Consider the following 24,873-nt stretch of genomic DNA (forward strand, 5'->3'; position numbering starts at 1 on the left):
ATGTCAGACCCATGCCAGGGGCTCCCCTCAGGAGAACTGCACTTTCCTGGCAGCATCAGGGATTGAAAGACATAGGATGGCCCATTGGTCTGCCTGCCACAGAGCCTCAGACTCACTACATTCCATAAAAAGAGTGGGATTGATGCTCTCCAGGGATGGGCATCTCAGGGTTGCATCCAACTTGTTCGTGCAGAAATCCCACCCAGGGAACAAGCAGCTCTGCAGAGCTCTCACCTGCTTGGGGCAGGATATGCAAAGGGGTTTGGGACTGCCCTGCCAGGCCCTTCCTTGTCCCTTCACAGCTCAGAGAACAAATAATCCAGTGCCAACATTGTCACTCTCTTTGCTGGTGGCTCCTAAGCCCGCCACCAACTCGTGAGGACTCCATATGCCTCACAGTGCTACTGAGATGGCCCTGGTGCAGGTGCTTTCCGTGGCACCCAAACCTTGTTAGAGCTCTGCTGGGTGGCATCAGGCAACCTACACTTTGCCCTGGGTCTCAGGTTCCCTGCCTGCACAGGGGGAAAATTTTCCTTGTCTCCCGGGGCTGCTGAAGTTCTTTCCACTGCAATCCTCCTGCCCTGCAAGGTGTTAAGGTGGGATGTGCCATAACTGTCACACAGGTCGTTGATCTCTCTGGTTTAAATAAAAAATTGCATTCCATGCCTCTTTTGTTCCTGGTTTTCCACCATGTGCCAACTATCTGATGTTACGCCCAACTGTCTGAAGGTCAGCAGGCACTGACAGCATTTGGGTACCAGGTCCTGTTTCTTGGAAAGCAGTGGATGGAGGCAGTGGAAGGCCAGCTCATCTGCAGAGCTCCATCCATGGAGGGATAAGGGCTCTGATGACATCTCAGTCCCAGGGACTTCTCTGAGCTTTGGATCCCACGCAAACAGCCTGAAGGAAGATGGCATCAGAGGATGAAAGTATTTTCTTTGGATGGAAACAGTTGCTCGAAGCTCTTGGAGGTGAAAAAGCCCAAGCCCTTCCCCTGTGTTCCAAAAATCCCAAATGTGTGAAGGGTAGAAGGTGTCCAGGAGCTCAAGGCCAGAAGCTGTGATCCCTCCCCTGTGGGGTGGCCATTTCTGCCAGCCTGCAGGCACCCCCATCCTCCCTCTGGTCACAGCTTGCTCAGGGGGATGGAGCCGAGGAGCACGTAGGGAGCATCTCAGTAATCCCAGCTGGCAGCCAACTCCCAGAGCTGCACAAAGGGCCTTTTCATGCTCTGCATAAACAAGCGAGAGGCATGAAAGATTGTTATCACAGAACATCAGCACTAGCAGCAGCTCAGGCGGGGATTCCCAAAATAACCTTCTCCCAAAAACACACAGACACGCACATCCCTTTTACCATGCTGCTTGGGGTGTGTGGAATAAAGGTTTTGGGTGGACTCAGGTCCTCTGTTGAAGCCTGTGCCCCCTGGGAGAGGCAGAGCAGTGAGCAGGACATGGGTGTGCATGCATGGTCACCTAGCCTGGGAAGTGAGGGAGACAGAAGACAACAACCATGGATGCCTTTGCTGCATCTGTGTGCTTGTAAGCCTGGTGTAAGCCTGCTAGGAACTGGGGATGTTCTTCCCTGGCACTGGTATTGCAAGGTCTAATTAGCAGTTTGCTCTGGATTTTCAAGGTGGAGCTTGCCAAGCTTCTCTCCACTGGAGGAGGGTTCTTCTTCATACCTGTACCTATGAAGCTGAGCCCCTGGGTGCTCTCCTAGCTCAGCTCTCTTCTCCAAGAAGGGACAGATTTCCATATAGAAATACACCTCAGGGTCACTAGTGGGGAATTCACTGATCCTCTTTGCTTTCTATCCCACAGCACCAGGCCAGAGTGACTGCAGAGTAAAATTGTAATGGGAAAATTTGCTGGACTAAAAGAGCTTGGAGGCTCTCAAGAAGATCTGGCAAGAGCCTGGTACTGGACTTGTCCTAACATTCAACCACAAAACACCTGCAATCCTTTGCAATTTATGCCATTATGTTCATTTGTAGGGGTATTTGTGTTCTCTTAAGTTGTTGTCTCAAGTTGACTGTGCTGGACAATTGGAATCTGGCCAGCAGATCCTTACTTGGGTTACAAAAATGACCAAACTCCTCAGAGTGGGTTTCCCACAGAGCTGCTGGCCAGCAGTGAGCAGACCCTGCTGACTCCTGCCCTCACATCACCCCTGTGGGAAGCTCCAAGGCCTCCCCTGTGAACCACTGGGCAGCAAAGGGCTCCAGTGTCCAATGGGCACATTGAGAGGCAGTTCCATCCAGCTGCCTCATGGCTGATTGTGATATATAAAACAACAAACTTTTCTGGAAATATATTTGACTTATCAAAAAAAAAAAAAAAAAAATTAAAAAAATTACTGAACAAAGGTCAACCCCTTTAAATTTCTTTAAATTCTTTAATTTTTCAGTTAAGCTTCTGAAAACCCGAGAGTCATACACTCTCTTCCCTGCCACCCCCTCTGCAGTGAGTGGCCAGAGCAGGTATCTCCCTCCTTGCCATCACTGCAGCAAGAATCTGACAGGAATGGAGGAAAGCTCCCCTGTCTGTTATGAATAACCAGCATATGGTGCAGAGATGCTGGGGTGATCAGTAGCTCACAGCTGATTATTTTGCAAATTAAGCTCCTTTCCCTATTACAAGCAAGCAAGCAGAGGCCAAGTGTGGGCACAGGTTTACTGTCTTCAGGATTGGTGAAGAGTTTCGGGCTGTAGCTTGGTGGTAACCAGAAAACAGTCTTGGCTGGGCTGCTTGCATCAGGACAAGAAGGGGAGCAAAGGATTCACTGGAGGAATTTCTTCCACACACTCTTTTTCTGGTTCCCTGGCTTCACTGTGGGGGTACTGGGGAACAACACCAAAGAGATCTGTGCTCATGACTGCCAGTGTGGTCACTCACTGACTTATTTGATGCAAATTGACTTCAAAGTGAATTTAACATTTAGATTGCCCAGATTTCCTTTTAGAGTATGACAGAACCTGACCCACTGAGCAGAAATAGCTATTCTTCATTTGAATGATCTGAAGGATGAGAACAGTGAGTGTCCTCAGGACACTGCACAGAGCTACAGTTGCAATTATTTTCTGTAACAGTACGGTGCAACTTTTCTCCCGTACAATTTCTCTACAAATTCAGCACAGCATGACAGGCAAATGATGTCACTTGCAGCACAACCACCCCTGCAGCGAGGTAAAACACTTTTTCAGCATTGCCCCTCAGCACTGAACAGCTGAGGAGGGCTGGAGGTGAAAACCATGTCTGCAGGGGGAAACCGAGGAGCCAGCTGAAATGTCTTTTATTGGTAAATGAATGTCCTTCCTCAAGCTTGGCTCCAGTGTAATGTTGTTTTGGGTTGGGTTTTTTTTTGGTTTTTTTTCCTCCCCCCCAAGGGGTTGCTGCTATTTACCCAACTTTCCAGCTGGGCTTCTCTAAGGCACAAAGGGACAGGACCTGCCAGACTTTGTACAGAGAGTCAACAGCTCAGCAGGGGATTAGAGCCCACAGTCCTGCTGGCATTGCTGCCTGGGCTTGAGCCACTGGACCATGCAGCCTCATTTTTGTTCCTCATACTCTCTGCTAGGATGTGGCTTGTCAAGAGAAAAGCCTCAGTGTGGGTAATAAAGGAGGCACTTTATAAAGCACTGAAAAAAAAAACCCAACAAAACAACAGCCTTGTTCCAGGGCTTCATCACATCCGTGGTTGTTTGGGGGTCAGGCTCCCCACGTCAATGGGAATGGCAGGGTCCCCAAAGCTGGGGGAGAAGATGATGAGCAGCAGACACAGAGCCCTGGCAGCCACTGCTACCAGAGAGGTGACTGTGCTGACACACTATGACCACCCACCCTAGGCCACTCCTGGCTTGCAGGGAGCACACAGAGGCAGCCAGGTCAGCCCTTCCTTGTTGGAGAGTTCCCAGGTCTGCCCTTCACTGCTGGGGACCTGCCTTTCTTGGGATCCCTGCTAACTTCAGAGGACCCAGACAGTAAGTGATGGCTGATGCACTACATCTTTAAAAAAGTCCACATAAGGAAGTCCAGGGGCTCAAACATGATGCTTAATGCTCTGCATCATGTAGATGCAGCAAGTGCCAAGCCAGGACTAGCCACAGGCTCTGGGAACAAGTAAATCAGACCCAGTACAAACCAGTGCATGGCATGTCCCCTCCATGCTTCACTCCTTAGCACCTGCAAGGCGAAGAGGACTGAGCAGGCAGCACACCTCTAGTCTCATTCCTCCTGTTTAGAGCCACCAGTCTAACTTCCCCAAAGCTCTCCCACCTGGCCATAGCGGCCATGAACGCCATGCTGTGCATCCCTGCATCCCTGCACCCAGGGCATCCCTGCACACCCTGCATCCGTGCGATGGACGGAGGGGGGTGTGGTGGAGCTGCTACTCCTCCTTTTCCTCAGCATGTCCTGGAGGAAGACTGGCTAGCCTGGCACACACAAAACACACAAGTCAGCTCACTCGACCTGAAGATCCCCTGGGACTCGCTAAGTGTCTTCCACATCCACAGCATTCCGCGCTGCGGGCAGTGGGCGGGCAGCCCTGGATACTCCAGGAAAGGTCAGCAACCCAAAGCCTGCCGACATGTCCCACCGTGGCAAAGCTCCTTCCTTGAGGAAGGAAACCTCGCTCTGGAGCTGCAGCTCGGGGAGAGGGAGGGAGGGGGAGGTGAGCAGGAGGCGGCTCCACAGAGCCGGGAGAGGAACGCGGCCGCTGCAGCGGCGCTGGGCAGAAGGAGAGGAAGAAGGCAGGGGCCGGGGTGCGTCTGCGTGGACCAACCCCAGCCGATCCAAACCGATCCGAACCGATCCGCCGACCCCGCCGCCTCGCCGGGCTCTGCAGCCCCAGGGGGCCCGAGGCGGGGCGACCGCTCCCTCTGCGCAGCGCCGCTGCCCGCCCCGCCCCGCCCCGCCGCACGGCGGGCAGGCAGCAGGCAGCAGGCAGCGGCCGCTGGGGCGTGGGGCCGCGCCTGGGAGGCGGTGGCGGCGGCGAACCGAACCGAACCGAACCGAACCGAGGTGAGCGCCGGGCAAAGGGGGGCGCGGGTCGGTCCGCTGCAGCCCCAGCCCCAGGTGCGCTGCCTGCAAGGGAGAGGCGGGCAGCGCTGCAGGCGGGCGCACCCACCCCTGCTGCGGGGGAAGCTTTTCCAACCCGGGCCTCCTCGGCAGCAGTGGGAGGGGGCAGGGCGGGCAGCACATCCCGCACCGTGTCCCACGTCACTGTTTGCCGTGCGGTGCGGCGGCTCCCGGCGGGGCCGGGGCTGCCCTCCCGAAGCAGCGGAGCGTGGGGAAGCAGCTCGGCGGGTCGGGTCCCGGAGCGGCCCCGCCAGGAGCCAGCCCCGGGGAGCCGGAGCCCCCGGCTACGCGTTGCCGCGATAGCGTTTAGCTGGCGGGCTGTGATTTCAGGGAGAGGATTTACATTAGAGGGGGAATGTGGAGAGAGCCAGGAACAACTTGGCATGGATCCTCGCATATTTCTGTGGTTATTTTTGGAGTATCGTCATATGGCAGGAGGTGGGCTCTGGAGGTACCCTTGATACCTCAGCATTTTCTCCATAGGCTGGTTACCCGGGAGATTGTACTAGAGGACCTGCGCGGCCCTTTTTCTCTAGCAGTGCTTTCTGTACGAGCCAGTATTTCTCTTGCCGTTTCTGCGGTGGTATTGTTTCCCTCCACATGCCCAGCCTTCAGCCTGTGATGGTGGGGACCCTCCTGTGGACAAACAATGGGCTGGGTACATGTGGTTGAGTATTCACAATGTGTTGCAGGAGCAGGCAATGCAAAAGCTGTGTTTGATTCATCTGTAGATGGTGTGAGGTGACTCCTGATCAGCCCCTTTTCCACTGCCATGGATGAGGTGTGGCTTCTCCAGCATCCCCAGAGAGCAGCTCATGCATCAGTCTCCCTCCTGCACTCTTTTGCTCCACCTTTCTCGTGTTAGACTTATCCAGAGTGATTCTTGCTTCCAAACAACTCAAGATGTGTGAAGCACATTGTTATCAAGGTATCCTCCTTGGGGCTGTCTTGCATCTCTCTGGTTCCTTCGTGGCCCACTGGAGGACTCTTGTGTGCATCACATTCCTTTGACTGTGACCGTGCAACCTGGAGAGCTGTTCTGGTGGCCTTCTGTTGCTTGCCCTTTTTGACATAAAGCCAGTTTGGAGCTGAGGGAAGGCTGGTTTTGGATGATGATATTTGCAAGAAAGGAATTACTCTTTGATTGTGTTTTGTTTTTTTTTTTATAGTCTGGTGTGGTGTGGTAGGCATGGAGCTAGTCTGTGGAGGCCCCCCAGGGTGCTCAGAGCTGTGCTCTTGGTGAGGACCTTGGTCTTTGCTGTGTGCTGAGATTCAGGACATGCTCTGGAAGCTGTGGCAGACCCTGGCTGGTGTAGTGTATTGCAAGTCCAGAACAGCCTCTTTCTGCCCTCCTTAAACAGGAGTAACCTTTGTGGTTTATTTCAAGGGACCATGCTGTACCTGTCCATTAGGGGATGTGTAGCCCCTGCTGGGAGCAGAACATTTACATCTCTCTGCCTCTCCTCTTTGCACCTTCCTTACGTCAGATGGTCATTTAGTCACTGAACCAGACATCACCTTTACCAGCAGAGCCCTGGGTTGTGCTGCTGGGGTACAGGGTGTCTATGTTTATGCTGATGATGGGCTAAACTTGGCTGCAGGTGATGTGGTCTTCCTCTGCTGTTTTGGTTGATGACATTGTAGCTACAACTATCTAGAATTGTTATTTTTATGAATTTTTTAAAAAACAGCATCTCCCAAAACTTTTGGGGTGAGATGTTCGGTTTTAGAGGAAGCTTCCAAAAAAGGTTTTTGAAGTCCAGCATTGTTGAGTGTAGAAGAGAGTCTGTGTTCCTGGCATGTGAAGGTTTTGGGAACTGTTATGCCCAGTGCAGTGATAGAGCTTGCTGGGCCCTTTTTTTCCTGGGCTGTTGCCATCGTTGCCACCACCACAACCACCTTCCAAGATAAATGTCTTCTGGCAGGTATTTCCTGGGCAGCCAGGAGGGTGGCCAGGTCAGCTGAAGAAGTCACTACAGTGTGATAAGGGAAAACACTTAAAAATCAATTTCTTGCCCCCAAGTCAGTTGATCTCCCTGTTAAGCTCTGGGTGATGATGCCCTTGGTCCTGGTGAGGAGCTGGATCTCTCATTGATTTACAGAACAACCTTTCACACTCTTCCAGCAGCACCAAGCCCTCATCCTGTGTAGAATTCCTGTGCTGTGGGACTGTGTGGCTTTAATTCCTCTTATCTCTAGAACTGCTGAGGACATCTCTGCGTTACTAGAGGTTTTCAGAGAGACAAATAGACCAGTCAGGTGTCTGATTGATTTTTGTTCCTGAAAAAAGAAATCTTTCCCATAGCTAATTAGGATTCCTAAATTAGGAACACGCAGAGAATGACCTGTTGGTTAAAGGGCAGGGGATGGGCCTGGCCATTCCCAGGCTTATTCCAAGCTTCCTACCCAGCCTTGTAGACATTGCTTGGTTGTCCTTTGCCTTAATTTTATTTGGCTGTGGATCAGGGCTGTTTCCCTGCTGCCTTGGGTGACAGCTGGGATAGCAATGGGGAAGCTGGAGTCTGCAGGAGATGGGCTGAGTTCGGGATTAAGCTTTGTGGCAGATCAGTGTGGGCGTCTTTAAGGCCTGTGTTTATCTATATAGTAGACTTTAGTGCAGTGCCTGTCACTTGGAGATCTGAGCTGAGTCTGAAGCCCTGTTTTAGGCATAGATGCAAAAGAAGAAACACAAAACAGTGGAGGTTTCCAAATCCCCAGCTGCTGAAAGCTCCTGTACAAGGAAGGCCGGTGCAGTTACTAATTCATCACTTTCCTACAGCACCTGAAAATGTGCTGGTGCTGAAGCTGTGACAGTGATGACTGTGGCTTGTTGTTGTCATTAGAGTAGTTGGGTGTCTCTGAGTCAGCAGGTTTTGATTTGCCACAACTGGGGCGATTGTACCAGGGAGACCTGTGAGGTTCTGGGGTGCCAGGTGGATGGGAGAGCCCTGTCTGGCTCCTTCATCTTGGGGACACTGGGGTTGGAGCCTGGTCTCGCACTCACTGATGGCTCATGCTGTCACTTGAGCCTGCCAGGAGTTGTATGGATCTGTGGGAGCTGACAGTCTCCCTTGGGAGATCCTCTCCAGTGCCCTTGGGTCTGTGAAGCTGAGCATTACCACCTCTTGTTCGTGCACCAGTCTTTCTCATGTACATCACCTCGTCTGGTTTACAGGGAAGCATGGTGAGAGGAGACTGTCTTGGGTGAGGACATATTACGGAATTTCCTTGTGGCCTCAAATCCATCTTTTCTTTCCTCCCAGCCCTTGAGTAGAAGTTTGTGTGTTTTCCAGTACATAGGAGTGCCCGAAAGGGAGGAGGAGGAGACCTGAGCAGCCAAATCTTCCACCATGGAGACAGCAGCTGCTTTCTGCAGCAACTCTCCCATTGCACAGCGTGTCCCTGGTGTGGAGCTGGATGCTGGGCCCAGGTCCTGTGGATATCCCTTGCCTGGGGTGATATTTGCTCCCTCTACCCTGCTTTGCTCTGAGGAGCTGAACTATTTGGGGGTGCCTGGAGGCATTTGTGTGAGGAGCTGTTGAGCTGAGCTTTGTACAGCTGGGCCTGGAGCCAGTGTTTGAGCTGGAGAGGGAGTTGTGGGACTGTGGAAAGGGGCAGTCTTCTCAGATTTGGTACAAATACTTCATGCCTGCTTGTCCTGTTATACAGCTGAGAGTGCTCTGCGTTTGAACTGAGGCTCAGTAAGTGCCCTGCCTGTAGTGTGTGCATTTCCCTGTGCCTCCAGGTTATCTGAGAGGGTGGGAATTGTAGACAGAGACCTAAAATCTGGATGATACTGCCCTGAAAGAGGATTTTCTTGCCATCTTCTGCTGATGCTCTAGCTTTTGCCTTCCAGAGGGCACTGCTAGGTTCCCTGTTGGTTCAGCAGTGCCCCAGGCTGGATCTGGCCGGGGCAGGAGCTGATGTGATCACAGTGGAGAGGGGACAGGGCTGACCCTATTGTGATCAAGCCATGATACAAATGAGGCTGAAGCTGCTGATCTGCAGTTGCCAGCAGGTCAGCAGTTTTACTCGGGTACTTGGCCTCTTTGTGGAGATGAACTCTGGTAGCAGTTCAGTATCTGCTCCATCCCCCCTTTCAGAAACCAGCCCTCTCCTCACCTGCTCAGACTGGACACTGCAGCCATCTCACTGGGCTTTGCTGTCCCCGACTCCTTCTCAGTCCCAAAGGCTGATTTGGGATTTTTGGAAGATTTTGGGAATGAGCTGGAAACCAGGACCGAGTGCTGCGCTAGTGTAAAGCGCATCCTGTGTTCGAGGCAAAGCTGAATGAGGATTTGCAGCACAGCTCTGCTGCCAGGATCCACCCACCAGCTCCTTCCTACTGCTGCTCCTACTAACCCACTGCTGGCCCTGCTCACTGCCTGGCAGCAGAGCTGAGACGTATGCTGGTATCCTTCCCTGAGCATCAGATGGAGAGGAAAACACAGGGTGGAGTCATCTCATGCACAAAGGAAATGTTGAGGTACTGTTTCTGCTTTCAGTGGATTTTTCAGTTGTCTGAGGAGAGATTAAATGGGATTTTGGCACATTCACAGCCCCCTTCCCACCTCATTTTCCTGTGAATCTCTTACTGTAGTGGTATCTCTTAGAAGATATTTTTAGCTTTGCATTTTTCTTCCCCCTACCCCCACTTCCCCTTTGTATCTGGCTTTTGAAGGGAAACATGTTTCTGTAGGAGAAGAGAATGAGCCATTTCAGGAGGCATATTGTCATGGGCAGAAGGGCTGGGAAATCTGATTGTGCGTTTTAAATGACACATTCCCTTTGTAGGCAGCTAATTGTACTTTCTGGGGTGAGTGCCAGCAGAAACCCATCCTGGCTGGGACAGAGGTTGGCAGGTATCAGGTGGGAGAGTGGATGGACCAGCCCTTCACAGCCTCCTCCTGCCCATCCATGCAGGACCATCACCCTGGTGGCTGTGGATGAGAGCTGCAGTGCTGGGAGAGGTCCTGCAGGTTTTTCTCCAAAATGATCCTGTTGGGAAACCTGTGTCACATGTGTGGGGGAAGTAATTAAATGTTAGGATTAGATTGGCTATTGATCTGGCAGTGTTTCTAGCTGCTGGAGTTCCTGCTGAGCATGAGATGTTGTGGCACCTGGGAAAGTGTTGGGTCCCTGCTGGTGATGAGAGGGATGTGGTGAAGGTCTTAAAGTGGGAGAACAGGGGTGCGTTTAGACCCCAAGGTGGTCATATGGTTGGATCTGCTGCTCACTGTGGGTAGGAAGGTGCAGTTTTTGGTAATGATACAAACCCAATGTTGATGGTGAACTTTGGGTGGAAAACTCAGCCTGCATTCTCAGCAGTGTTGCCTTTTAGGAGATTTACTACAGGCGTCCTGATAGATGAAGGTCCTGCAGAATGAACTGGCCACAAGAGGACCTCCTTTGAGCTCTGACCTGGCTCTGGGTGTATGCATGCTCTGCAAATTCACTGGGGCTCTTCTGCACAGAACCAAAAGCTGCTTTCTGGTAGTGTGACGTGAGTAACCCCTGTTGGTCACCTTGTCTTGTGTGTGATACTTTTGTAAGAAACGTAGCTGACTTTAGGGTGGCTGTTAGAGATAGTACAGGATGTAGAGAAAGGTAGCTGTCCAGGCAGTGTTTTGGTGGCAACTCCTCCTGTCTGAGTAAGCCCACCAGGCCATTTCTGTGCTGCTGCAAGAGCCTTGGAGCTCCATCCCTTCTGGCACAGTGCTGTGGCAGCTGATGTGTGTAGGCACAACTTGGAGGGCCCGTGGTGGTGTAGTGCATGGTCATCTCCTGAATGCTGGCTGGACTGTTCTTATTGACTTGCCAGAGCTAATGTGGTCCCCCTGGAGCCATCATTGCTGCATCTCTCTGCAGTCCTGCTTGGTGGAGCTGCCCTGTGTCCCTGCTCTTGTGGACGTCTGAAGGGGACAGTGTGACTCTTCAACCCTTTCTTTGCCCTTTGTTGGACACATCAGCATTTTTGCAGTGTGCTGGCCTAGATTTGAGTGAGCTGAGCTCAGCATGTGGCTCCCTAGTGACCCCAACAAGTGGCTGAGCCTGTCAGTGGTGCTGCCCAGGCTTTGCCCCTTGCACCCACTGGAGTCACCACCTGGCAGCTGATGTCTCCCAGTGCCCTCCCTGTCAGAGCCAGGTGGGATGGGTGCCATGATGATGCTGTGACAATGTGAGTCACTGTGGGATGTTTTCAGGGCCTGGGGCACTGTCTGTGGCTGAGGGGGTGTGTGCACTGGCCTGGCACTGGGTAGAGCTGTGTGGCAGGAGATCACGATGCAATCTAGCATGGATTTTTGCTAGCAGGAGTGTTATGAGGGGCTGCTTGCTTGCAGGTAGAAGGGAGCAGGTTTTGGGGGGGGGAGGTGTCTCACTCCTCCTGCCTGTATTCTTAGAATGCTTCATTGATGTGGTATGCATTGTTGCAGTGGCTCAGATTCCAACCTGTATGTAGCTCAGAGCCTGCTGTGGTGCAGCCATCCTGCTGAATGCTGCTTCATGCAGCCAAAACTTGCAAGGAGGGATACTGATGGAGGGTGCAGAAGCTTTGTTTGTCAGTGTGAACACAGGCAGGTTGGGGACTGTTGAGTGCCACCACCATCACCTTGCTGACTGCATCCACCATCCTCCTTTGCAGGGGGAACACAGTGCAGCCATGGCCAGCCCCCTTCTTCTGGGTCTGTTGAAAGCTGCTGCTCTTGTGCCTGGCTGTGCGTCCCTTGGCTTGCCCTTTATGCGGAGAATGCCAAGTGTAGGAACCTGGGAGCAGCACAGGATCCCCCCGCAGAAATTGCTGGGCTTGGCAGCATAGGAGCAGGGCCATGGATGCTGCACCAAAGGGCGAGAGAGCCCACTGGGTGCCCACAGTTCTGTGTGATTTGTCTGCAGGTGAGAGCAGGGGGTGCTAGTGTTGGAGTCCATTGCCCAGAGCAGCTTGAACTGAAGGGGCTCTTCATCTCCTTTGGCTCCTTAGCCTCAGAACAGCAGCATCTGTTTGAGAAGAGGGGGCAGGTGAAGGAGAGAGATGTGAAGGAGACTTCTCCTGTGGTGGGCTGTGGGATTGAGGGGTGTGGGCACTGGGGCAGCCCATGGCACCCCTGGGTCTGTGGGCAGCACAGACTCTGTGCCTATTTGTGAGTGGGTTGGGAAAACATGATTTCCAGGTCTGGGAGAGCATCAAGCTGTGCACCAGGGTGTGTGTGTTCAGCTCCTGTGGTGTGTATGGGCCAGGGGACACAGGGCTGCAGGTGCCAGGGGTGCCCCATGCTGCATCCCAGTGCCTGGCACTGAGACAGCTGAACCAGTAAAACCAGTCTGTGTGGTGGCTGCAAAGGAGTCTGACCCTGGTGGGCATGCCCAGCACCAGTGTTTGATGACATCCTGTTGGGACTTCCCCTGGTGTGACAGCAGCAGGAGCTGGGGCAGAACCACGCATTGGGTGGGGACTGTAACTCCTTGTTCCTACCCTGTCTCTCATGCAAATCCTTTTGGGGTGCAGCTTCTCACTGCTGAAAGGTGATTTTGTTTCTTTGGAGGTGCTAAAGCCCCCAGCCTTACAGCATCAAGTTTTCTGCCTGGAAGACAGCAGCAGGTCTGGTCCTTGTCATAGAATCACAGAATGGTTAGGGGACCTTAAAGATCATGGCTGAAGGGACCTTAAAGATCATCTACTCCAAATTCCCTGCCTCTCATCTAGACAAGGCTGCTCAAGGCCCCATCCAACCTGGCCTTGAACACTTCCAGGGAGGGGGCAGCCACAGCTTCCCTGGGTAACCTGTTCCAGAGCTTCACCACCCTCATACTAAAGAACTTCTTAAGTTGCAGTCTAAACCTATTCTTCTTCAGTTTAAACCCATTTCTCCTTGTCCTTTTCCTGGACACTCTTATGAAAAGTCTCTGTCCAGCTTAACTGCAGGTTCCTTTCAGGTACCGGAACTGGGAGGGAATGGCTGGAGTGCCAGTGTTGGGTCAGTCACTGCATTTCTGAGCTGCTGGGGCACTGTTCAAATGGAAACTGGAGCAGCTTTTATGCTGTGAGTGAGTTCTTGGGAAAGCTGCTGTGGATCAGCATCACTCAGGGCAAGCTGTGTCGGGCTACACACAACTGATGTTTGCTTGCAGAGAGTGAAAGGTTTTTGCTGAATCCATGGGAGATGCTAGTGCTTTGCATAGGCAGGTCATCCTGCCTGCTTTGCTTCTGGTTTTCTGGGAGGATGGTTCTTGCCTATTGTGTTTGAAAATTAACCCTTGGAATAGCAGAAGGTGTATAGCTCTGCTGTAGAACTAGGCTTCCTTTTTCATGTAACTATAATGCCTGCTGGGCAGCTTATCCTCCCCCATTAGATGCAGCTGTCATTTAAAAAGTAGCCCTGAAAGTGCTGTTGCAGGATTTGGGCTGTTCCTATTAAAACTGCTGATTTTTAATCCCCATTGCCCAGAGCTGCTGGTCAGTCTGTGGATGATGGAGTGGGACTGGCTGGCATCAGTCCTGCATCACTGACCTGCACTGTTACCTGGGGCACAACTCCTGCTGACCAGATGTTGGCCTTGACAGTGATGCCAAGGGTGAGCTGGAGGGTCAGGACAATGCAGTGGCACAGATGGCCCTGAAAGGAGAACTTGGGCAGTGCCCAGCAGTGCAACCCAGGAGGATGGGTATCTGTTTCACTTCTCAGGGGTGTGTTGGTTCTGTGGCACTGCCTGTAGTAAATACTTGGTTTTCTCACTCAAATGAGCAGGGCTGGCACACAGCACACGCAGCGGGCAGGCTGACTGCGTGAGAAGGTGCTGTTTTCACATCAGTCTTTTTGAGAGAAAAGTGGCATCCAACATAATCTGGAGCTTACATTTTCCAGCCAGCAGATTTGTGTGGAGTCTGACTGCAGTGCTCGAGCTGTGCAGGCACCATCTTGTGATGGAGTGCCTGGCTAATGCCCTTCCCTGCACTTGCCATCAGCTCTGGGAAGGTGGGTTTTTTCCATTTCTTTCTAACCCAATCTGATTTCTTCTTTGCAGGTCGTGAGTTGTGCCCAAGCAGAGTGCTGAGAACAGCCCCTGGAAGCAGTGTGAGTTTATCCTCAAAGCTTTTATTCTCCTTTAAAGATCTGACGTAAGAATCTTGGGTGGGTTTTGTGGCACAGGAGGGGTTGCTCAAGAGCCAGTGATGTGGGATGGCTCATCTGTCAGAACCCCCCAGTAGGACTGGGAATCTGGCCTGCTGCTACCAGAGCACAAAACTGCTGGGCTTGGACTTGTTTTGTGTTTATGTGTTGTTTTTTTTCCTAGTTTAGTTAGGAGTTGGGCAACGGCTCTTTTGCCAACAAAAAGGCTTCTGCTGTCTGCCTGAGTCTTTGCCCACTTATGGAGTGGCTTTTTGAGCTGTGCTTAACATGTCCTCTCCTCTGTGCAGAGGATTGGAGGAGTGCAGTGTGTCCATAAACCAGCTGTTGAGTTTTGTTGGGTGTGGATCCACGTGTCCCTGGGCACTGCCAGCCTGAGGCATCCTGGGGACAGCTGGGAGAAGACAGACGTGAGTCTGAGCTGCAAAATTAGATTGCTGAGATATCTGAAAGTGTGAAGGGCTTCTGGTCCAGGCCTTATCAGCTGACCACTGTGATCCATTTGGCTGGGTGGGCAGAGTGGGTTTGCATGGTGCCAACCCTGCCGTGCTACCCGTGAGCTGCTCCTGCAGTGGAGACCTGGGAGGACAGGGTCAGCTCCTGTCTTTGCTCTCTGACATGCAAGGTGAGCCTGGGTGTAGAGAAATGCAGCAGCTCACTGTGGGCCCAAGATGGGAGGAAGGTGTTGTCTTCTAAAAACTGGAGACATGGATCTCCCTCGCTGCACTCCTGGCCCTTTCCTGCCTCACAGAAGCACAGCACCCTGCACCCTGGGTCTTGCTGCCTGCTGGGGTTTGGCTCCTGCCCACAGAAAGCAGAGGCAGGCAGGGGATCAGTGTCCCTGCTGAGGGTGGTGATGGGCTCCTGCCATGTGCTCCTTTGGGCTAGAGGTGTTTCTGGCTCTGGATGAGCCAGTTCTTTTATGAGTGGTTTCTCATCAGAGCTGCTCCAAAGACAGTCCCTTCAGGAGAGCTCTTTGTGGGTCCAGCCTGTGTCTGTAGAGCAAGGAAAATTGCAGGGTTTCTTGTTCCATCTGTGTATACTAAAGAACTTGGGTGCTGGAAGACCTTGTTTGGAATTGGTGGGGGCTGAGCTGCAGGCCCAGCTTTGGTGGTGGTGGATCACATGCCATCTGCATTGCTTGTGCCTCAGTTTCCCTCCAGCTGGGGCTGTGCCTCCACTCTGGGTGGGGAACACCGCTGGGGCAGCAGGCACTGGGAGTGTTCAGCTCCTGGGCAGTGCCTGGCAGGAAGCTCTGCCCATGCTTGGTGGGGTCAAGGCTTGTCTTCCACCAGGTGGGCACAGAGAGCAGGAGGACCCATGTCACCACCATGGTCACCTCGAGGTACCCAGCCAACCCCTCACTTTTACTGGTGATGTTTTGCTGCATCCGTGGCCTGGATGCAGATGAGGTTCAGTGGACCGTGTCTGAGTGGCTTTGTGCTTGTGTTTCCTCATTCAGTTGTATCTTGGGAACCAGCATCAGGGCCTTGAGGAAGCACTTGCAGAGCAGAACATCTCCGTGGCTGTGTGCCCACCCGTGTGCCAGCTGCCTGCAGGTCCCAGCTCCCTGGCGAGTCCAGACAAGAGAAGCCTTGGCAGCACAGCCTGGGCCAGCAGCTGCTTTGTGCTGAGGGAGGTGTCCTCCTGCTTCTGGAAGGGTTGGTGACACTCCTGTAATGGCACAGGGATTGTGCTGGTGATGAGCTTCACATTTCTCTCTCTAGCTCCCTCTCAGCTCATGTAATATCTGACCTCCTGGGTGTCCTGAGGGGCTTGCTGCAGGGACTGGATAGGCAAGGGTGATGGGAAAGGAGTGTTGAAGAGGGGTGGGTGTCACCAGTCAGTTGGAGTAATAATTGTAGGTCCCTTTCAACCCAGCTACTCCATCCTTCTCAGGAGTAGTGCACGAGATGTGACCATTACCTTGAGGAAAATGGTGTTTTGTGGCCACTGCTACAAAATGGCTCTTCTGGGGCTGCCAATCAGAGGATGATAACTGCAGGCAGAGAGCTTGGGCCTTCCTTTGGAAGGAAGAAGATGGAAGAAGACAAGGCCAAGCACATGCCTGAGCTGGGCTTCTTTTGGCACCTCTCCTTGCTCTTTATCTGTTTAAGCTTCTCTCCTCTTCCAACATGCTGCTTATAGGCTTGCCCAGGGTGTCTTATTTTGTGTTGTCCTTACACATAAGGCAGCTGATCACCCCTGGCAGTGCAAGATGTCTGAGCCTGTGGTCTCTGCCTTTCTCTTGCTTTGGTCTCCAAGTGCTGATTGCCTCAGCAGGTGACCTGGAGCAGGGACAGGAGCTGCTGTCACCAGCAGAGGAAGAGTGTTCCCTAGTGATGGATGGTTTGCAGCACCCCTGCCTGTTTCTGAGGTGCCTTGCTGGTCACAGTGGTCACCCATCAAGCATGTCTGCAGATGGGTGATCTGGGTCCAAAGGACACCAGTTGTTGCCATAACAGCCTTGGGTTCAGTGTTTCTCCCTCTGCTGCACCAGAGCAGCCCTGGGCTCCTTGCCAGTGAGGAGGTTGTGAGGTCCTCTGTGTGAGGGTTGGAGCAGGAGTGGAGGGATTGTTGTGGTAGTGCTGATGGTCCTTGTGTCTCCCTGGGGATCTTGGTCCCTGCCTGGGATTACTGCTCCATGTGGCTATGCAAATCTTGGGCAACCTCTTCTGGATGCAGCACTGAGGGGATGATCCCTGTAGCTCTGCTCATGGGCAGTTTCTGATGCTTGCAAAGTGCAGATGAGCACAGAGCAGCTGCTGAGTTCCCTTCCAGCACCCTGGGTAGGGTTATCTCCTTATCATAAGGCTTGGCTCAGGACACTGCATGTGCCTGGGGAATGCTGCTGGTCTGTTTTATGGAGTAGTTGGGAAGATGAAGCTGTTCTTTCCCCCCTGCCCATCACCCTGGCACAGCCAACAGGAGAGGACAGACGGGTCCCAGGCAGGGGTCTGCCTGCCTCTGGCTGCTGGGACACTTGCAGCTTCAGTTCCAGAAGGACTGGGAACTGCTTGAGAGAGTCCAGTGCAGAGCCACAAAGATGATGAAGGGAGTGGAACATCTTCCTTGTGACAAAAGGCTGAGAGAGCTGGGGCTCTGCAACTTGGAGGAGACCGAGGGGTGACCTCAGTAATGGTTATAAGTGTGTAAAGGGTGAGTGTCAGGAGGATGGGACCAGGCTCTGCTCAGTGATGTCCAGTGATAGGATAAGGGGTAGTGGGTGCAAGCTGGAGCATAGGAGGTTCTATGTAAACATTAGAAAAAGCTTTTTCACTGTGAGGGTGAGAGAACACTGGAACAGGCTGCCCAATGAGGCTGTAGATTCTCCTTTTCAGGAGATACTCAAAACCTGCCTGGACACATTCCTGTGTGACCTACACTGGGTGGTCCTGCTCTGCCAGGGGAGTTGCACTCCGTCTCTTGATGTCCTTTCCAACATTCTGTGTTTCTGTGTAATTGATTTGGGAGCCTCGATCTGGGATTGCTTGGTGCCATCTCAGCTGCCTGTGGCCTGGGCTGAGCAAACAGGTTTGTGGTATGTGGCAATGTGCACCCTGAGGGCTGGGGTGAGCTGCCAGCTCCTTCAGACTCAGCTTGGGAAGGGCTGGCTCCTGGCCCAGCACTCTGCTTGCTTTGGCTGGTACTTTTAACCTCTTCTGCATCACCTCAGCTAGGAGCTGGGCTTCCCCCGAGCTGCATTACCAGGGGATGGGCTGGGGTGCCTGCCTGTCTTCAAAGCCCTCTTCCTGCCAGCTGAAGGTTCTTTGCCTGCTGGCACTGTCATCCTCCACCACCTTGGACACTGGGTGCTGCCTGCTCGTGTGACAGGAGGTGGCGTTTGCCTTGGGAGGTGCAGATTTTCTGCTTTTCTGCTCTGTGCTCACCCAAGTCCTCAGCAGTGGTGGAGAGCTCTGTTCCCACAAGATGTCCCATGAGATGTACCACCCTCACCTCTGGCTTTTGCCAAGGGTATGAAGGGCTGGAACAGGCCTTGCTAAGCTGGGGATCCCACCAGGACGGTGGAAAAGGTGTCTGTTCTCAGATTCCTGTGGAGGAGGATCTGCCACTGAGGACTGGTGTTTCTGCAGCCTCTTTGGCACAGGAGGACCCAAGGGGTGGGAAGCTGTAGGTAGTGTCTGACCAGGCACAGTGTGTATGAGGGATCTGCAGGGCTGCCAAGGGTGGGTGCAGAGGCTGCACCACATCCAGTAGAGACCCCAGCCCTGACACAGCAAGGCTCTGGAGCATCACCTTCCAACAGGTGGGTGCTGGTGGTGTCAGCTCTTCACAACTCTTGCTGGAACAATGACTATTCTGGGACAGAGGCTTCCAAGTTTCTTGGCTTTCCTCCCTGTTGCTGCAGGGGTTAAACCATGTTAAGGCCACTTCTCACCCTCAGCAGCTCTAGAGCAGGCACTAAGAGCTGCTCATTGGGAGGTCAACAGATTCTGTGGGGCATGATCTGCTCCCCTGGTTGCAGCTTGACAGGCTCAGCCCCATCCAGAGCACAGGTTTGTGGTGCAGGAGCTTGCTTGCCTTTCTGGTGCTGCTGCAGGAGATGTGGGAGGTTCTCATGCCTTTGGGTAAAGCACCTCAGCTGCTGAGAGTCCTCAGTATTTCCTCAGCTGTGGGATTGCTCATAGCCTTTAGGAAAGGGCCAATTCTCCATGGAGTCATGTGCTGCCCTAGGACTTGGGTCTTGGCTTGTGTCCTTCCCCACCACCAAGAAGGCAGGAGGCTTGGTAGGGTGATGGAGAAACTGGCAGGGCACCAGAGGGAACTTTTCACTGAAGCTTTCAGAACCTCTGAGACCACTGAACTTGAAGGATGGAGTGTGTGGTTGGGTCTCCTTACCACTGGTGCCACCTGAAGGATGCTGGTTTTGCTCCCACGTGCATGTACCAGTCAGTGCTATTTGCGGTAGCTGGCATTGTGTCAGTCTGCATGTGGCTGCTGCTCAGGGTCCACTTTCCTCTGACCAAAAGCCCAGCTGTGCTCACTGAACCCTATGGTGGTGTTTGGTGGGGTGAGCAGGGGCACTGCTGATCCCTGTGACCCTCGTGGTGCTTCTTGTTCCTCCTTGCAAGGTCTTGTGTCAGTGATGAATTTTGTATGGAAAGGGCAGGACGATGAGGGAAGGAGAGGGCAGGGCTGCTGTAATCCTGCTACAGCTTCAGCAAAGCTTCTGCTGCACAAGGCTGCTCAGCTGCAAGTAAGAAGGTGCTGGTATCCAGGTTGCTGGGGAGGTGGAGACATTCAGCCACTGGGGATATTCTGCTGGGTGCTGAGGCCATGCTGGGTGGGTCACCATCCCACCCCTTCACTGCCACCAGTGGCAGTCTCACTGTCTGTCCCTGATGCTGTTGCAGGGGATGTGGTGTTGAGTGGTGTGTGTGCTCATCCTAAGAGGCACTGGTGGCCCCCATGCCAGTGGCTCCAGGTTTTCTGCACCAGTACCCTTAATGAATGTCCTGGAGTCAGGGGAGAGCTGAACAAACGTGTGCTTCTGGCAGGGATCAGGGTCCTGTGCTCTACACCCATCTCTAGGTGAGTCCCACGTGAGAGGCTGTCTGAGGTGGCAGGTGACCTTGTCACTGCTTGGCTCATCCTGGTGGCAGAAGTGGGCAGCCTCATCTTTTGAAAAGTCTGTACTTCTCTTCTAGCAGGCACCCATCATGGGGCACCTTCCTGTCCCTGGTGAGTGACCAGGTACCAGTGAGCTGAGGCACGTGGTGCTGTGCTATGCCAGGACCACAGCCCTGCCTGCATCCCTGCATGACTGTCACCCATCCAGCACTTCTTCCAGGCAAGATCATGTCTTCTGTCTTCATCCTGAGCCCTGGGTAGCCTCCATCAGCTGCCTGTGCTGTTCCCCAGGGGACCTTTCTCCTGGCTGCAGGACAGCTGTCCTGCCCACCATCCAGAGGCCACAGTGCATGGATGGATGGATGGATGGATGGCTGTTATAAAAAGCATCTCTATCTTGTTCCCCTTATGCTGTGGTCAGAGTGCTGTAGCCACACACTTGCTGCAGCCATGATGTCTCTGCCCTGTGACCAGGCTGGGCTGTGTAGGACACCAGGGTCAGCCTGGGAGGGACCTGTCTGAGCCTGGACCATCTTTGAGCTGCTGCTAAGCTTTTGTCCCTGCTCTCAGCTGTGGCTGCCCTGGTTTAGCTGGGCAGGCAGGAGCTCTGCCAGCCATGCCCAGGGCTGCTTGGCACAAGCTTTATGCTGGGGAGTTTTCTCCTGGCTCTGCCATGCAAGACCAGCTGGGCTGGGACAGTGGGGTCCCTGCTCCCTGCATTCAGGCTGCCTGCAGCACCCTACCCTGCCATGGTTTTGCACCTGGGGTGCCTGGACCTTCATCTCTGAGCATGAGGTACTGGTGGTCACCACAAGCTCTGCCCACCTTAGGGCTCTGCCCTTGGGTGTGGTGGGGAGAAGAGGTTTCATTCAGGTTTGATCTTCTTTCTGCTTCATTTACTCTAGTTTAAAAAAACCCTCCTTCTGCTTGTCCTTCTGCAGTCATTTAATTGTCCAAGTTCCATGAATATCCATCACCTGCCTGGGGGTAGAGTTTGAGACACATCAAAGCTGGATGAGCTTCTGCAGGCACTAAGTGTACATCCTTTCAGAGCTGGAAAGAGATGAAACAGCTGAAAAAAACAACTGCTCAGGATTGTCCAAGAGGTAGAATGGAAGGATTGGTGGAAAATTGTGAGGGAAAACCATCAATATTAGCTTTCCAGAAAATGTCTGCCTTTTGCCTGAGGGACCGGCCAGTGCCATGGGTCCCCCAGTGGGGTGAGGCCTGGAGGATGCTGGATGGGGGAACACCAGGCTGGAGCAGTTCTGCAGAGCTGCTGAGGTCCCTGTGCACCTCTCCCAGTTTTGACCCTGGTGTGGGTTTTGTGCAGCTGCACGAAAGAATTACATGTGTACATTGTCCAGGTGACTGATTCCTGTCACCTGTCTTGCAGGGTCAGCATCTTGTGTCAAAATGGAAGAGTGGTGTCAGGCTTGAAAAGGGTTAAAATCAAGTGGCAAAATTGGTGTCATACCTGGGCTGGATTCCTTGCATGGGATCTCTGGGCACAGTGTGGGCAGCAGCAGACTTCCACTGACCCAGCTGGCACCTGAGTGATAGACCTGATGTATTTTCAGTTCAAGAAAAAAAAAACAACCGAACAAAAAACCCCAGAATTTTAAGCTTCATATTTGAGAATAATACAAAACAAATGGACTAAATCCCAAGTGGTGGCATTGTTTATAGTCTCCAGGAGCAGATTAAGGCAGTGTTTGGGAGGTGTCTGTGGCTCACTCTCCAACAGAAGCTTGGGAATGTGCTGTGCATCCCATGTGGTTCCTGTTGCTGCCCTGGCCCTGCTCATACCTTTGACCAGTTCTCTGTGCATTGTTAAACCTGCAGTCCAACAAAAATTTTTCTTTTGGGTTTGTTTTAAAAGCCTTATAGTAGTAATCATTATGTTGCATAATATATCACCTTCCCATATCTTAAAAAAAAAAAAAAAAAAAAAAAAAGAATTAACCTACCTGTGATATTTTATTTTGCTTCACTCAAAAACCTTTGGTTTTGATGATGCTGGTGAGTGAGCTGGGTGTGTGATAACCCAGCCCTCCGGTGGCATCTCCCCTGCCATTTAACGTGGCTCTGGGCACAAGGACAGGAGAAGGGGGGAACTTCTGGAGAGCAGCCTCTGGAGATCTGACTGTAGGTATCTTGGGCCACTTCCATGGATGGGCCTTTGCCTTCTGTGGTGCTGGCACCCAGAGCCAAGCTGCAAGGAGGCTGTTACTGCAGGGCTGAAAGCTTCTGGAAGTCCCTCAGCTTTTTTAATGAAACCTTGGGACAACGTGCTTGAGGTTACATTGATTTCTTGCAGGACTGGTGATTAACCAGATTTTCAGGTGCCAAGTTGAAGCAAAAGCTTGATTTGCTCTCTAGCTCTACCCCATGAGAGGTCTGACCTCTTCCAGAGATACCAGTGCTGGGGACGTTTAAGTAACCCCAGAAGGTCTGTTTTCCAGTCTTGATTTTCCCTGGTTAATACAGCAGTTGCCTGCTCCTCTTTCCAGGCAGTTAATCTTTCTTCACTCAGAAGTGAGATGAACATCATCCATGACTGCCTGAATTGCAGGCTGTGTCCAGAAAGATGCTTGCAAGAACAGTTCTTTTCCTTGAGCTCCAGCTTCTTCTTGTTTCACTTCCTGATCTGCTGCTTTTTCTCCTGTGAACTAGTAGAATTTTCTTCCCTGAAAGAAAAAAGGAATTGTAAGACATTTAGAGGGATTCTGGTGTCTATCAGTTAGGAAGCAACAGTGATGCTGAGGCTTGTGATTTGTCCTTTTCATCTTGGGAACTTGTTGGGAAGAATCCAAGCTGTGATGGATGATGCTGCCCAGAGCACAGGGGACTCAGACACATCAGTGCCCTAGGAAAGCAGATTGTGTGGGAGATGCTGGTTCCTGGTCAGCTGGGCACCAGCATCTGCTTGAGATGGGCTCAGATGGTACAAAGTGGTTTCCATTTGTCCTTTTCCTTTCCTGGTCTAGCATTTCTTAGCTTCTGCAGACAGCAGCTGGGCTTGGGGTGGGGATTGTGTGCTCTCTGGAAGCATTGCTTTTCTGTAGGCCTCGGGGCTGAGATGTGGGGACAGGGAATGGCTGCAATGGTGCAAGTTCCCCACACAGCCAGGCCTGGGGCTTCAGCAGGAAGGGGGAACCTGGTGGGCACCAGGTGGAGGTTTCTGGTCTCTCCTTTTCTGCTGTTGTAGCTGATGCTGCTGGCAGGGATGCAGGCGAGATGGCTCCTGCGGGATGCTGGTTGCTAAGCAACCGGCAGAGGTGGAGTTCTTTGGGTACCATCTCCAGTGTGTCTGCCTGTCTGCTCCAACATCGCCTGCATCCTCCCTAGGCAGCACAGGGGGAAGGTCCTGCTGGCTGTGCCACACTGTCTCAGGGCAGAAGGGCACGTCTGGTTGTCTCTGGGCATCACTCAACCCTGATTTGTGGTTTCTCTGCCCAAGATCACTGACACCTTCACCCTAGGGGGGGAGCTTGATTTGAAGCTATGTCGACTCTTTTGTTTGGGGTTGTTCCCATACCAGCAATGCTTCCCTGCCTGCTTCTGCCATCTTTTACTGGAGCAAGGTGAAAAGTGGGGAGTCCTGAGGCTCCTGTTCTCTGTGGCTCCCATGCAGCCCCTTGGCTGGACTGGAGGCTGTGGGATGCGGGGTGGACTGGTTGTGAAATGCTGTTGGAGCACGTGTCCCCTCTGGGACAGTTGTGTCAATGGAGCCTGGGTGCCTGCAGCTGCATTGAGACAGGGGTGGTCAGGGTGGTATGGGGAAGGTTTGGGGAGGTGTCTGTGGCTGCACTGCTCCAGGGTCCCTACTCAGGGCTGTCCCTCAGGGCCTTGGGTCCCTTTTCTTTATGACCTTCCCAAGGCTGTGTGTTTGTAAGCACTTGGGAAGTCTTTGTCTCAACTGACAGGCTGCAGGGAGGGCAGGAAGGAGCTGTGTGGATGACTGCAGGAGGCTGGGGAGGCAGCTCTGGGTGGCTCCGTACAGGCTCCACAGAGCTGCCTGGTGAGACAGTGGGGACAGGCTGGGCAGCCTGGGGCTTTGCAAGAAGCCTTAATGAGCTTCCACACCCTGCCAGGCTCCTTCCTAGAGCAGTGGGAAGAATTCAGCAGTGGAAGGTGATGGGGGTGGGAAGGGTTACTGGTGGCTGCACATCCCTGGCACTGGGTCTGCCTTGTTCACCACTGGCTCCTGGTGCCAGGGTCTGTCCTGGCTCTGCCCATCACCTCCCAAGTGGCTGAGCTGTAATGTGGATATGTGACACGGGGGAAGCACAAGCTCTGGGGCTCAGTAGGGGCTGAGTGTTGGGTCCCTGTGATCCTGCATCTCGTGTGGCTGTCCCTGGCCAGAGATGGACTGGCAATAGCAGTTCCTTGCTGAGACATGGCCCTGCCCCTGAGGGTCAGTGAAGGTGCTGGCATGGTGCAGCTTTGTTGCCAGGCTCTCTTCCTGAGGAGGCAGCAAAGCAGCCATTGCTGCATCTGCCTGCTGAGATGCTTTGGGGTGGATGTCCAGGAGGCAGCAGAGGGGGCTCTCAGGGAGCTGCAACAGTGGCTCTGCCTGGGAACAGGAGTGATTTTCAGCAGCTGGTGACAAGTTGGCATTTCTACTTGTGCTGCCTAGCGGCTGTCACCAGCGAGAGGGAGCTGAAGCGTGAGGGAGTTGGGATAAAATCCAGGAGCTCTGGAATAGCCTTGGCACTTTGGCACCTCCAAAGGCTGCAAGGGAGCAGAGCTGCTGGGCAGGTGCAGGCAAGGCCTTTGCATGTCTGTGGGCATTAATTAGACTTGGCTTTTGGAGGGGTAAAAATGGTTGAGACTGGAGGGACCCATGAGTGCCAAGAAAAGCAAAGAAATTCCCAGAGTACTAAGGTCATGGTCTGCCAAGAAGATGCTGCTGCTGTGTCTGGGATCAGATGGCAGGTGGCCTGCAGTGCTGCAGGTCCCATCCCAAGTGCTCCAGGAGCAGGGAGAGAAAGCCAGGGGTTGCAGATCTGCACTTTCATCTCACTAATGGCTGGTGTCTGGTCTGGACTTTGACCTGGGGAAGCAAATCATGG

At 53.0% G+C, this 24,873-nt stretch overlaps 1 protein-coding gene across 13 annotated transcripts in view; it reads left to right on the top strand.

Moving 5' to 3' along the window:
• The first annotated feature begins 4,717 nt into the window (after positions 1-4,717).
• The window catches only part of EPB41L1 (erythrocyte membrane protein band 4.1 like 1), a 65,282-nt gene continuing 45,126 nt past the window's right edge, over positions 4,718-24,873 (top strand). For 4 of the 13 annotated variants that reach the window (XM_071759918.1, XM_071759917.1, XM_071759916.1 and 1 more), the window contains exons 1-2: positions 4,730-5,021; positions 14,100-14,149. The gene's annotated coding sequence lies outside the window, so the exon portion shown is untranslated. Of the gene's footprint in view, positions 5,022-14,099; positions 14,150-24,873 lie in introns of all 13 variants that reach the window. The other 9 variants (XM_071759911.1, XM_071759910.1, XM_071759915.1 and 6 more) reach the window with 4 other exon arrangements.

Source organism: Heliangelus exortis, chromosome 16 (genome assembly GCF_036169615.1).
Source record: "Heliangelus exortis chromosome 16, bHelExo1.hap1, whole genome shotgun sequence".
Classification (NCBI taxonomy): Eukaryota; Metazoa; Chordata; class Aves; order Apodiformes; family Trochilidae; genus Heliangelus; species Heliangelus exortis.